This window comes from Hevea brasiliensis, chromosome 6, assembly GCF_030052815.1.
Source record: "Hevea brasiliensis isolate MT/VB/25A 57/8 chromosome 6, ASM3005281v1, whole genome shotgun sequence".
Taxonomy (NCBI): domain Eukaryota; kingdom Viridiplantae; phylum Streptophyta; class Magnoliopsida; order Malpighiales; family Euphorbiaceae; genus Hevea; species Hevea brasiliensis.
The window spans coordinates 10,007,005-10,013,538 of record NC_079498.1 but is presented as its reverse complement, the minus strand read 5'-3'; the positions used below and the strand labels follow the sequence as shown (position 1 = coordinate 10,013,538).

Here is a 6,534-nt window from a genome sequence, read left to right as displayed (position 1 = left end):
GCATGAAACCAAGTTGATTGAGAGAGATAGAAGTATCATGACGTAGTTGATGCTCCATAACTCTCTTCCATAACTTCATAGTATGGCTCATGAGTTTAATTCCCCTATAGTTTGAGTAACTTTGGATGTCTCCCTTATTTTTAAAAATAGGTACTAAAATACTCCTCCTCCATTCATCAGGTATTTTCTTTGAGTTTAGAATTTTATTAAATAATTTAGTTAACCATGCCACTCCCATATCTCCCAAACACTTCCACACTTCAATTGGTATTTCATTTCATTCTCTTAAGTGCTTCCTTTATTTCTAAAGATCTAATCCTTCTAGTATAATTCACATTCTTTTCTATTGTTTCATAATCTATATTCACGCTATTACCATTTTGACTATTATTAAAGAGATCATTAAAATAATTTCTCCATCTTTCTTTAATGTCCTCATCTTTCACCAACACTTTTCCTTCTTTATCCTTAATGCATCTAACTTGATTGAGATCTTGACATTTCCTTTCTCTCTTCCTTGCTAATCTATAAATATCTTTCTCTCCTTCTTTAGTTTCAAGTTTCTCATATAACTTTTCAAAGGTTTTGCCTCTTTCTTTGCTATCTTGTACTGTTCATATGCCTCATTATTATCACATTTAAGTAATTTCTTATACCATCCTCTTTTTCTCTTCACTACCTTTTGTACTTCCTCATTCCACCACCATCTATCTTTTGAGGGTGGTCCATGTCCTTTAGACTCTCCAAGTACTTTTCTAGCTACTTCTCTAATCTTTGATGCCATCTGTATCCACATATCATTGGCCTCCATAACAGCTCATTTTTGAACTTCACTTGGTTTACTCCTTTGAACTCCTACCACTTTGTTCGAGCTACACTATTTCTTCTGACTTTACTTGAATTATTCCTAAATTTGACATCCAAGACCACCAACCGATGTTGACTTGTTAAAACCTCTCCTGGAATGACCTTGCAATCCTTTCATAGAGCTCTATTTGTCTTCAAGGTTAAGAGGAAGTCGATTTGGCTTCTATGTTGCCCACTTTTGAAAGTCACTAAATGTGACTCTCTTTTTATCAAGTAGGTATTTGCTAGTATTAGGTCGTATGCCATAGCAAAATCCAGGATGTTTTTTCCCTCTTCATTTCGACTGCCAAAACCAAAACCTCCATGAACATTCTCATAACCTTGTCTATCACTTCCAGCATGTCCATTCAAATCTCCACCAATGAAAACATTCTCTTCATTCGGTATGCTTTGCATTAAATCATCCATATCTTCCCAAAATCTTTGTTTACTCTCACAGCACTAACTATATTTATTGTTTCTCCTTCTAGTACTAGCTTTACTAGTATAATTCTACTCTTTTCACATGATTATGCCCACTCCGTTCTTGTATCTCTCCTTTGTACCTTGAATTACCCACTTCCTTACTTTTCTCTCCTACCCATTTAGTCTAAGCAATATTCACCCTTCTCCTTTCCAAGGTATCCACAAGCTCTATTAATTTTCCTGTAAGTGATCCAACATTCCAAGTACCAACCCTGATCCTCCTCCTATCCTGCTCTTTCCTAATTGGTCTCCTTCTATGATATCTTCTATTGTTTTCTATGTCTATCTTGTGTCCTATAGACTAATTTCTTTACCCACACATGATGTGGGAACTCTTGCTCACTTAACACCACACCGCATATTTCTCACTACACCAATGTTTATATCATTTGAATCCATATCATAAGGTGTGACGAAATTTTTACGTTGGTTGTCACCTATCGCAACCCTCCTCCTTTATCCGTGCTTGGGACCGGCTAAGCACAAACGACTTAGGCTGAGTTAAAAATACACTAAGAATGAATTGGCATATAAAATAGAGCAGGTGAATTAAAATCAAAGCTTAATGCACAATAATTGTACAAAGAACATCATTTAGCACATACCTGGACTTGTCTGGATTATCAAGTGTCACCCATGGGATAATTACAGCTTTTCCTTCATGGTTACCTTGGGTTATAAGCACCTGGAGTTAAAGTAAACCAGGAAAATGCCGGTAAAAATAGACAAAAACATTAATATATACATAGAAATTAGATAGTAGATGGATGGTATAATGCCCCATCATCACCTGATTGCAAACAATTCCACACACATCTCAACTGAAAGTTGTGAGCTCCTTTAGAAAAGAATTTAGTTTTATGGGTTCTGGCAAAATGCAACAGCATAATTTCATAAAAAAAGTATAATGTCTCAATGCAAATGCTGCTGCTTCTTTATTTACACAATTCCTCTTCAACAGTAGTTAACAAAGAAAGAGAATTAACTAACAGAATCTACTCAATGACAAGAAGACTTCCCACATAGCGTATCAATACATTGTGTGCCATAAATGTAAGCATTGACATGGAAAGTACACAAACTTGGCTAGTCGCTGGGAGAAATTATTCTATGCAATTGTTGCATGTATGACGGATAAATTTAATATTTGATTGTGATGGAATCCGCAGAGAAGACATCACAATAAGTAATTTGTAATTTATCTTAATATTTAAATGGAATATAATTTTTTAATGTTATGAGTGGCAACTGGATGAATATTTAATGGAAGATAATTTTTGATCCAACATGATAGAATTTCTCTCATTTTCCCTCGCTCTCCTTTAAGATACTGTTGGTGCTCAAAGTATCTTCTGCTTGCAGTTCCATCGACTTAAAGCAAATAGTGAACACACGTTAACTCCATTTTTGTTTAACATTTACTTACCTAATAATGCAAAGAATTTACTTCTTTCATTTCCCTCACTCTGATGTTCAAAATATCTTCTGCTTTGAGTGCTGCCCAAGTCCACACGTTAGCTGTATTTCTTCTAAAATGTGAACCTACACTTAAAGCAAATAGTGAACACGTCAACTCCATTTTTTTTGCACTTTAATCACTTTTCTTCATAAGATTTTTGGTGTTCAAAATATCTTCTGCTTGCATTCCCATCAATTTAAAGCAAATAGTAAACTCTATTTTTCTTTATTTATCCATCTCGGTAGCCATTGCCAGGTAATTTCCCATTACCCTCTCACCCAAACCTAATGAAGATTTATGAGCTTTTTCTTGTTTATCTTCAACTTGTTATTCTCCTCTCTTTAAACCTACAATTCATATTGGCCCATTCTTCAGCAAATGAGACTGATCAGCTTGCTTTGCTCAAATTCAAAGCAGGGATATCCATTGATCCACATCAAATCGTCAACTCATGGAATCATTCTCTTCCCTTTTGCCAATGGTATGGAATCACTTGCAATCTCCGCCACCAAAGAGTCACTACAATGGTGTTAGAAAGCCACAATTTGATCGGATCCATATCACCATATATTGGCAATTTGAGTTTTTTAAGAATCCTCAAACTCCAAAACAATAGTTTTAATGGTCAAATTCCACAGGAATTCGGCAATTTGTTTCGATTGCAGCAATTCTATCTCAACAACAACACAATTGAAGGTCAATTTCCTATCAACCTGACCAGCTGTTACCATCTCAAGAGAGTCCATCTGCATTTTAATAACCTAATTGGAAAAATCCCTGCAGAGCTTGGTTCTTTGTCAATGCTTGAAAGTCTTCAGATCAGTGTAAACAATCTAAATGGAAAAATTCCACCTTCCCTTGGCAACCTTTCATCACTTATTACCCTTGCTGCAGCCAGGATGGAGTTGTAGGGAAATATTCCAAATGAAATAGGCCGATTAAAAAGCCTAGCATTTTTCAGTGTTGCAGAAAATAATCTATTTGGTACATTCCCTTTATTCCTTCTCAATATTTCATCTCTTCAATTGATCTCAATTGCGGAAAACAAGTTTAGTAGTAGCTTACCAAATAATGTAGGGATTACTCCCCCAAATCTCCAAAAGATTGGTATTGGAGGTAATTTATTAGCTGGGTCAATTCCCAATTCCTTTTGCAATGCTTCTCAACAAGAAGAACTCGATCTTTCGACAAACAATTTTGTAGGACAAGTACCGAATTGTCTGGGAAATTTAAGAAGTCTTTCGTGGCTAAATATTGAGAAAAATAATCTAGGATATAATTCCTCCAGTGACCTGGCCTTTTTAACATCTTTGAAAAACTGTAGCAATCTTAAAACTCTTAGTTTCGGTTATAACCATTTTGGAGGTGTTTTGCCCAACTCTATAGCCAATCTGTCAGTTCAACTTAACATGCTACATTTTGGGATAAATCAAATCACAGGAATTATTCCTGAAGCATTAGAAAATCTCATCAACTTAATCTCATTCTTTATGGCAGACAATCTTTTCAGTGGCGTTATCCCTTCTTCTGTGGTAAAACTGAGAAAACTTCAACAATTGTCTTTGGAAAAAAATGGATTGTCAGGTCAGATCCCTTCTTCTATAGGCAATCTCACTCAATTGTTTCTACTTTCCATCTCACAAAACAATCTGGAAGGAAATATTCCTGTAAGTATAAGAAATTGCCAAAATTTGCAGTATTTAGATATTTCAGGAAATAACCTTAGTGGATCTATACCCAAGGAGGTTCTCCGTCTTCCTTCGTCTCTGTTCTTAAACTTGTCAAAGAATTCATTAACTGGTGACCTGCCTGTAGATGTGGGAAACCTACAAAATATATACACACTGGATGTCTCGAGAAACATGCTTTCTGGAGAAATTCCTGAAACCATTGGGTCTTGTTCAAGTTTGGAATATCTCTTTATGCAAGAAAATTCTTTCCAAGGAATCATTCCTTCATCTATGGCTTCCTTGAAGGGACTCCAGGGCATAGATCTTTCGCGCAACAATCTCACTGGTGAAATTCCAAAAGACCTGCAAAGTTTACATTATCTATCATATTTAAATCTTTCTTTTAATGATCTTATCGGTGAGATTCCAATCAACGGAGTTTTCAGAAATGCAAGTGCAATTTCATTGATAGGTAATAGTAAACTTTGTGGTGGTGTGCCGAAACTCCATCAACCAAAATGCCCGACCAAAGCAATGAAGAAGGGAAAGTCCATTGCTATTAAGTTAGCAATCATAATTCCCTGTGGAATTTTTTGTGTCCTATTGATGTTAGACTCCACGCTCGCTTATCGAAGGAAAGTATCAAAAAAGAGTTCGTCTGACGCACTCAAAGAACTGGTTCGCCTTGTAAAGGTGTCCTACAAGCATCTTTATGATGCAACTAGTGGATTCTCTTCCGACAACTTAATTGGATCCGGCAACTTTGGTTCTGCGTATAAAGGATTTCTCAATCAAATGGAAAGACTTGTGGCAATTAAGGTCCTCAAACTTGGAACAAAGGGTGCTTCAAAAAGCATCGTCGCCGAGTGCAAAGTGTTAAGGACAGTGAGGCATCGGAATCTAGTTAAGCTGTTTACGTATTGCTCTAGCATTGATTATAAACAGAATGAATTCAAAGCCCTAGTATATGAATTCATGGGTAATGGAAGCTTGGAGAAGTGGTTGCATCACGATATCCACAACAATAATCAGTCAAGAAATTTGAATTTTTTTCAAAGACTGAATATTGCAATTGATGTGGCATCTGCACTGCATTACGTCCACGACCTTTGCGAAATTCCAATTATTCATTGTGACTTGAAGCCCAGTAATGTTCTTCTTGATGGTGAGATGGTTGCACATTTAAGTGATTTTGGTTTGGCTAAACTCTTCTTGAACACCAATGATGCATCTCAAACTCAAACCAGCTCAATTGGAATAAGAGGAACCATTGGCTATGCGCCTCCAGGTAATTACATCTAATCTAGTTCTATCTTTTAGTTAATGATGACAAAAAGTAAACTTTTGTTTTTTTTATTTTTTTTTATTTTTTTATTTGTAATAAATTTTTTTAATTTTATAAGTTATATATACAATTTCTTATATAATAGTGTCAAATGTAATCAATTTGGTATGGAGTCAATCAGTTAAATGTAAATGTGCTCTTCAATTATTTAGTTTTTCTATTTTAGTTTGCTAGCTTACCAATTGATAGTCTTTTGAGTGTCACGATAATGATGTCCATGTTTATAAATTAACTGAATAAATTCTATAACATGCAGAGTATGCAATGGGTGGAACTGTATCAAAAGAGGGAGATGTATATAGTTATGGGATCCTTGTATTGGAGATGTTCTCAGGAAAAAGGCCAACAGATAAAATATTTGGAGACCTTTTAAATCTACACAACTTTGTAAAGGATGCACTGCCAAAAAGACTTTCGCAGATCACATGCCCAACCCCTCTCTCTCAAGAGGAATTGAAGAAACACCAACAACAAATGCTAAAACAGAAGAGCAAATAGAAATATGTGCAGAAACAGAGCTCAGGAATAATGGCAACCTGAGCCAAGCAAGTATCAGTAAAGAGAAAGATTGCCTCCTTCAGTATTCAAAGTTGGAGTAGCCTGTTCAGCAGAATCACCAAAAGATAGAATGAGCATGAGGGACGTTGTTAAAGAACTGCATTTGATCAGAAGTATATTTCTTGGAGTTCGGATCTACGAATAAAGACAGGCAAGTAAAGTGAAATTTT

At 35.7% G+C, this 6,534-nt stretch overlaps 1 pseudogene; it reads left to right on the top strand.

Annotated features, from left to right (window-relative positions):
* The first annotated feature begins 2,991 nt into the window (after positions 1-2,991).
* LOC110660236 (probable LRR receptor-like serine/threonine-protein kinase At3g47570) lies at positions 2,992-6,534 on the top strand (annotated as a pseudogene).